The following is an 8,642-nucleotide window of genomic DNA, read 5'->3' as shown; positions in this document are numbered from 1 at the left end:
GGGTTCTGCTGCATCCTCTCATCACGCGAGAGGTCTCTGCTCCATGCCGAATCTTCGATCACTGTATATGTACAGGGTGGAGCTGAGTGATGAGTTCTACTATACGATGGCCACCGAGGCATCACAATCAAAGGTATACCCAAAACGATTTGTATTGGATACGATGTGTTTCCAAATAGTATTGTATTCTTCAAACTCAACTTTTGGGTTCACTGTTTTTTTTACACTTTTTCAAAAGACATCATTCATTTTCATCAGTTACGAGCACTCTCATATCAATATGATAAATAGTTTGGTCATGCTGACAAGGAAATAGATCATGTGAATAGAATGGACTGTGATTTTATCATGGATTAGATTGATATAAAAACGCGTTTTAAAGACACGTATCCTAGCTATAAATAATATTTCTATTTTTTAAAGATATTAGTTATGTATTGTCGATAGTCTTAAATATCGCATGTACCATGTAGGGGGGAATTATAACACTTTATTTTGCTTGAACAGACAGGTTTCTCTTTTCCAAATATATATAATTTATCTCATTTGTTTGTCTTTTTCATCTCGATTTGCTTTCCTTTTGCCACACGTACACCCATTTCCCATTTTTGTTTGTATTTTCCTCTCTCTGTCTCTCTCCTTTTCTCTTTTTCTCGCTTTAAAAGTCTATTTAGAGGTTTATGATGTAATATTAATGACGTTGAAAACTACTGAAATCAGACATATCGTCTATACTTGATAATACTATTCACTCTATTCAACCTGTCCTGTCACATCACCAGATTGAGGAGCTATATCACGTGAACGCAGATCTGGGTTCTGCTGCATCCCATCATTACGCGAGAGGTCTCTGCTCCATGCCGAATCTTCGATCACTGTATATGTACAGGGTGGAGCTGAGTGATGAGTTCTACTATACGATGGCCACCGAGGCATCACAATCAAAGGTATACCCGAACACAATTTCGATTAGAAAACATTTGTTTCGAAATATTTTTAGATTCTTCAAATTTCACTTAAGGGGTATCTGTTTTTTCACACTTTCTTAAAATAAATCATTTGTTAACATTATACAAGAGCACTCTCATATCAATATATATAGTTTGGCCATGCTTACAAGGAAACAAATCATGTGAATAGAATGAACTTTGGTGTCATAACGATATAGATTCATAAAAAGCGTGTATAAAATTTAAATAGGCCTACTATGAATAACCAACTACTATGAATAACCAAACATAATACCTCGGTGTTCCTCTCTTCGATTTTATAGATAAAGGTAATTAATCTCCTAAAATTAATGAACAAAAATAATCATTTGGAAAATACTTTTAATGTATTCCTCAACTAATAGTTTGTAACAGTAAGTTAAATAATTTCTGTACCAAGAGTATTTGTATTATAATGTTCTTTTCGCTTACAACGCATTGAGAACCGATTAATGTGATAACTTCATGATTTTAACTGATTTTAACCGTAGTCAACATGACCAAGTTACCAGGTAACAACTATTGCCTAAGACTGTTCTCACAATTTTCTTGTAAAATATACCTGGGGGCGTTTCATGAAACAATTAGTCGGTGGTTTTCACCGACTAATATCATGTTCACCGACAATTCTTTTGTCACCAGCTATTTTTCAGGCCTGTGGTTGGTCAAATTTAGTCAGCGCTAACTAAATTGTTGGTGAACATGATATTAGTCGGTAAAAACCACCGACTAATTGTTCATGAAACGCCCCCCTGATACCAGGAACAGATCTATCACATATCTGAAGCAATATTTATACATGCGAGTGTCCTTTTGTGTCTAGTGAATTTAGAAGAATTAATAAAATGCTTACTAATCCACGTTGAAGAAACAGATGAAATGAGCCTACTGAAAACAAAGGGGGAAAAGTATAACATACTGAAGATATCATTTTAATGTAATGTCATCCCACTGATACAATACCTTAAGTACCTCTATTGAATTACATCATGCCATGCATATTAAAATGCTTTTTTGTTTATTATAATTATGTTGATTCATTCGAACTATAGCAGAAATAGAGATGAAATAATCAGACTTACTTAATGATAAAGTTACTGAGATGCAGATTCATCTTATATAAGCTGTGATTTAAAAAAGGTGTTTATGTTAGTAAAAACAATAATTGGATAGCATCGTGGATTTCACTTTGGTGTGAACTGATAAATTGCCTTTGCACAGATCCAGACACTGAGTATGGGGTATGTTTCCATAACTCCATGTCAACTACACTCCATTATATCGCTACCACGCCTCCAGTCACTCAGCTTGACGGATATCAGACGAGTTGCCATGGACGATGGAGAGACACTGGTATGTATCTTTATTTTTCCAAGACTGAAATAAAAATCCAATTTTTGTTCCAAGCTCAAAAAGTAGGGGTTCAGAAAAACTAGACAGACTAAAAATGAATGATAAAGGAATTGCGGAAATGATAATGTATTTTGCCTTGATATCAAGTTAAGACGACATACTACGGGCTGTTTAGTAAATCTATGCATGGTTTTATATATCAATTTTTTTTCAATTTGGGATAATCTTTAACCATGCATATTTAATTACAGCTAGTTAAATATCGATTAATGAATGATTGCCGTTTGCTATTTCCTATAGAGATTTTTGTTGCTTATTTTTTCATCATGAAATGTGTAACTTTCATTAATGTGAAATCATTTGAATGATTTTGTTAAAGCCTGGCTAAACAAATATCACAATAAAAAAGATAAAAATGAGTACTACAACTCTGTCATTCTCCACTGAAAAAGGAGGATAATAAGACGCGGTATTAAGTTGGCTTTGGTCATGTTGGTGGAAACAGACAATACAGTGCGTCCCAGAAAAAACGAAACCGAGAAGTATCGATGTTTTATCATAACTTAATCACAACCATAATTAATGAATGATACATATTTGGAAAGCTTAGAGTCTCTTCTTTCAGTTGATGCTACTCAGATGATGCATATTTCACGCATAAGTGATTAAAAGCAATTTGAAGGAAGGAAACCAAAAAGACATTTGGCGGGCGGTATCTGAATTTCGAAGAGAAATTCACATTTCTAGAAAGTTGAGTTTCTGCCCTTTCATATGACACCTCAATCAGGAAAAATGAGCGAGGAATAACAAAGTTCTGTTTGTTTAAAGTAGCCCTTACATTTTCATAATTTTAACAAACGAATTCGTTTTCATTTGGTGCCTGCCGTAGCAAAAAGCAGATTTGACAGCAGACTTAACTCCGTTTCGTTGACAATCAGCCATGCATGAAGACTCTCGTCTACGGCTGATTGTCAACGAAACGGAGTTAAGTCTTTTGTTAATTTCGTTTATTGATACGGCAGGCAGCCAGTGAAAACGAATTCGTTCAATAAAATTATGAAAATGTAAGGGCTACTTTAAACAAACAGAACTTTGTTATTCCTCGCTCATTTTTCCTGATTGAGGTGTCATATGAAAGGGCAGAAACTCAACTTTCTAGAAATGTGAATTTTTCTTCAAAATTCAGATACCGCCCGCCAAATGTCTTTTTGGTTTCCTTCCTTCAAATTGCTTTTAATCACTTATGCGTGAAATATGCATCATCTAAGTAACATCACGTGAAAGAGGAGACTCTAAGCTTTCCAAATATGTATCATTCATTAATTATGGTTGTGATTAAGTTATGATAGAACATCGATACTTCTCGGTTTCGTTTTTTCTGGGACGCAATGTATAAAAAAAAACATTTTTACGAAGGTTTCAGAAATAACGGAGAAAACAAAAAACGTTAAGAAATTTTGAACGTCGATAATGCTAATGATGTGAGAAAACTTGTATTGGCAATGCGGTCATGATGTGTTTTGTCATATAGGGGGTAATCCTCTAATTGTTTTGTATCAAAAATACCGCAAACACCTTTTCTAGAGTATTATGATAGACAAACCTTTTACGGTAAAGGGATTCATGTTTAGGCCTAATGGAACATAATCTGCTGGATCACTAATATGGGAAACAGAGAGGTATTTTTAATATTTTGGAAAAATAAATCGGTTATAGTTCATCCGGAGGGGCATCTAATATGACTGAAGGTTCTCTATACCATTTATAATCTCGGCATCCAAAAGTTTTTACAAAAAATGTATTCTTTGTCCCATTGTCCACAAAACTACGCGTTTGTTTATTACTTCTTACTTTAAACTGATGAAAACCCTTTAAGTTTTATTATTGTATATTTTGTGGAATATTTACTAAGCATGAGATATGAACAGTAAAAGTACTTTATTAAAAATGTGTCAGGCTATCTTATATCATTTCTTACATTAGTGTTGGTTTCCATACATAGCATATATAATGAGCGAGTCTTTTTTTTTTTGCATCGCTGTTGTTTTATGTAGACTCATCAAACAACCTCAGTAGATAAGTTATCTGTGGATAGTGAGCGTGTGACCAGTCTGTGGAATCTTGGACTTCATACATCATGTCCCCGAGTGAAAACTCTCAAACTGGACTGTTCAGGAGGGGAAATATCATCAGATATCGTCACAATGGCCTGCTGTCCATTCCATCATCTAACTCACCTTCACATCCAGGGAGACATGGTGTTTGGATCTTCTGGTACAGTGATTGATCCTGTGTCATTCTGCAAGGCGGTGATAACATCATGTCCTGGGCTCACCAAGCTGTCCATTATCAGCAGTGCCCTGTACAACGAGACGGCAGCTGAGATCATCCAACTCATGAAGACTCATCCACACCTGACACACATAGAGTGAGTCTCATTTTGATTTACCAGGGTAATGATTGCCACATTATAGTCAAAATATTAAAAATTTACGTGTACAACACATTGTGGAACGACAAATTTTGAGTTACCTTTTTACTGGGATTGTTTTCTCTTCATTTTCTTTACCTCTCTCTCTCTCTCTCTCTTTCCCTCTCTCTTAATTAATTTTCTCTCTCTTTACTAATATTCTCTTTTTACAGTCAAAATATTAGTTTACTCAAAACAAATTGCAAAAGAATTTATCCCACTTCAGTGAACTAGGAATGCATGTAAATACTTTACACAACATACTAAAAGTTTGAGAACATTTAAGTAGTGGAGAGCAGTTAAAATTCCGTAATATGACAAATTGTTATTTTCTTATTGGAAAATATGCATCTAAATACTAATTTCAAAGGGTTCAGAGACAACAATAAAGAGATTAAAATTCATATTTTTATCTCAATATCGTTGTTAATACCCAATTTGAACAGTTCACGTGTTCAGTGCAATGTTTTCAAAGTCAATGAAAAAGGTGGACAAGTTTTTAAATCCATATTAGGATTAATGTTTGCAAAATATGCAAAAAAGCTTCCAGCAGAGAGATATGAAAATTAATATTTTTATCATAATCTGTCATCTAAGATCCCAGTTAAATCAGTTCAAATAATGTAATGGATACTGGCATTGTCCCACTAAACAGGATGAATTCATTTTAAATCGGGTCGAATCAGTACTTTATGCTTAATATGCAAATTAAGTTTTCATTTATTGGTATTAAAATCGAAAGCAATAATTTGAATTTATATTTTCATACAATTACGATGGCTTAATATTTGGATTTTAAATCTCAAAATTATTCCACCATGTCTGGAGACCCATAATACATAGCTTTCAATACATGAAACCTTATAATAGCGGACTTGGATGCAATTTAAGATATTCACAAAAATATTTTAGTGGTGGAAGCTAATTTGCATATCATGTGAAATTCACTGGTTATAGTAATATTAAAATGTATTAATCAGGTTCAGTGGCATGGGCAATATCAATCATATCACCTGTCCTGAATCGGCTTGGATGTTTGAGCATGGCAAATTATGAACAAATACTAATTTTATTATCTTTTTGATGAACGCTCATTTGCATATTTATGTGAGAAAATGTGATTAGTCTCTTCATTAACAGGACCATTGGATTGAGCACTTGATTTGTTCAAATCGTTTATTTACAACGATATTAAGATACAATTATATATTTTAATTCCTTCCATACCTTTAGACATATTATTTATGCTAACATGGTGTTGGTACAACCTAGATACCTGATTATAAATATGTTTGGTCTTATAAGCATGATAAGAGGAAAACTAGCGTTAATTTAACACATTTGAATTGTATTATCAAAGTAAAATTAAGGCAAAACTCTTTGCCCCACAAGCCACCTTTCGTTATTACTGCTAAATCATTAGGGGTATAGTTGCATTAAGGTTTAGAATGCATCTCAGAGTGGGTTGTCTTTAATATTAGATGATAGAGTGCTGTAAAAGGGATTTTAAAATATTTTACATAATCTGATGATCTCTTCATTTCAGGAATTATTCATACCAATTTAAGTTTCTTAAGATAAAGTTAAATTCAATACTTTGTTTATTTCATTCATCATGATGTTCATAGACTTGCTGTATCCTACACACACAGTTATGATACCATGGTTTGCAGTCATGCAATATAAATACAGAGCAAAATTATGCAAGTTCCTATGTTTATTAAATTGTCATCTATTCTCACACCATATAGCATACATCTCTGATGGCTTTTTAAGAGAATATCGTACGTCAGGTTAGTTCAGAAGATAATGTATTGTGCCCCCGAAATGTACTGTTTTATTACTATAGCTTGGATCGTTGTGATACCGACGCGGATCTGGATCCCCTGATCTCTGAGGTAAACAGTGAAGGCAAGCTGAGTGTCACCGCGAAGCATGGTGGTCGGGTAAGATATAACAATAGATTACATGCGCATCCTTTGATTGATTCTTCTCCCTCTTACTACTGGCATTCCATCGATTCAAAGTAGCTGTATTAGCCATATTTAACTCCCAATCCGCCCAATCTTTACCCAAGAATAAACAATACACATAATGTAAGCTGTCTTGAATGTGTTTATCCTGGCCTGATTAAAATGATCACGTCTAGCAATAGAGTTCTTGTTTTGTGTAATGAAACCCAGAAACTGAAATAAAACAAACATAGAGAAAAAGACTCTTCACAACTATATGAACATTTTTCGTTTAGCGAAAAGGTACTTTTCCTTCATATATATGGTGTACAGAGTGAAAACGTTCAAGTTACTTCTTCCTCTATTTTTAAAAAGCGATATGACCTTAAAGGTAGTACAATGTTTGTGTATGGGGTCATGAATTTGGTTCAAATGAACATATTGGAAGCATATGCGATCCTACAGTATTCAGTGATCGTTATCGCGGTTGAAATCGATTCTAAAGTTATGAAATTGTAAATAATACACTCTTTATGTTGTTTAGCTCCCCCTCCAAGTCAAGATATTAATTAAGCCATAAAACAATGTTCCTGGACTAAAATCGACCGATTAGCTATTCCCGTTTGGAAATTATATATCACGTTTACACAGTGGCGTACGCAGGCTTTTTTCAGGTTTTTTTTAAAAACATTTTAAAATCGGGCCGAAAATTTCGCAACGACTTAGCCAGCCGCTGAATAAGCGGGGGGGGGGGGACACTTTTTTTTTTTTTTGGTCTCGAAATTTGAAAATTTGACATTTTTCTTTGTTGGGGGGGGGGGTAAGGTCACCTTTTTTTAGGTCAGCCATGGGCTGACCTAAACCAAAAAAACCCAAAGGAGGGGGGGGGGGGGGGGGTTCGTTTTTTTAAATTTAAAATACACACATAAAACATACCAAAGGGGGGGGTTAACACCCTCCCCCCCCCCCCCCCCCCCCATTGCGTACGCGCCTGCGTTTACATATTCTGAGAATTTCATGGTCGCAGCTACCATTATACGGCCGTAGGCGCTATTTGAAATTTATCAAAATTTACCGGGAGCACTGGTAAATTTTTATATTCACTTTAGGGGCTTAAAGAGAAGGTTGAGTTCTGGGAAGAGGTGAAAAATAAATAGTGAACTTTATCCTGGCAGGAATTAATTCCTTGAAATGCTGGAGCGCTGTATACACGGCTGCTAGGCTAAAGCCAGGGTAATAATAAATGTGCCTCTGAATAGAATTGTCTAGATAGATGGCGCTATAGAAATGCCTATTATTATTATTATTATTATGCAAGTGTGGAAGAACATGAGAAAAGACATGTTCCCTGAAAAGCATGACTCTTCAAATGCCTTCATATTCATTGTTATATATTTGTTCTCATTTGCTATGTTATCTTTATATATATGTACATATGTTTTTGAATGCTTTTTATATGATTGTATGTTTGATGTAAACTTGCATTTTTAGTCTATGGACTTTTTGACAAGTCATGAATAAAACCTTGAATTCTAAATATGTCATGTAACATCGTAAAACTCGGGGGTAGGTTTTTTACGCCACGTGTTCGTGTAGTCCCATATACATCTTTCTGTGCACAGTGTTTGTAACTTTACCAAGACTTGGCCTAATTTCTTATCATTTTGATGATTCCAGAACCTTGCAATACACACAAATTCTTATATGCTAGATGATCAACCTTTTCTGGTCGATTCCACACCGTTTCTTTCACAATGCAATCGCATGACCAGAACTCAACTTCAGCAGTGCTTATAATACATCCTCAGGGGCATCCACATATATCAAAATTGTAATGAATCACTATCCACCCAATTTCCAAAATTTCCCAAAACTTTG

Source organism: Strongylocentrotus purpuratus, unplaced genomic scaffold (genome assembly GCF_000002235.5).
Source record: "Strongylocentrotus purpuratus isolate Spur 01 unplaced genomic scaffold, Spur_5.0 spur5_scaffold_16, whole genome shotgun sequence".
In the NCBI taxonomy this organism is placed as follows: Eukaryota; Metazoa; Echinodermata; class Echinoidea; order Camarodonta; family Strongylocentrotidae; genus Strongylocentrotus; species Strongylocentrotus purpuratus.
The sequence above is the reverse complement of the archived record's forward strand: the minus strand, read 5'-3'. Positions refer to the sequence as shown.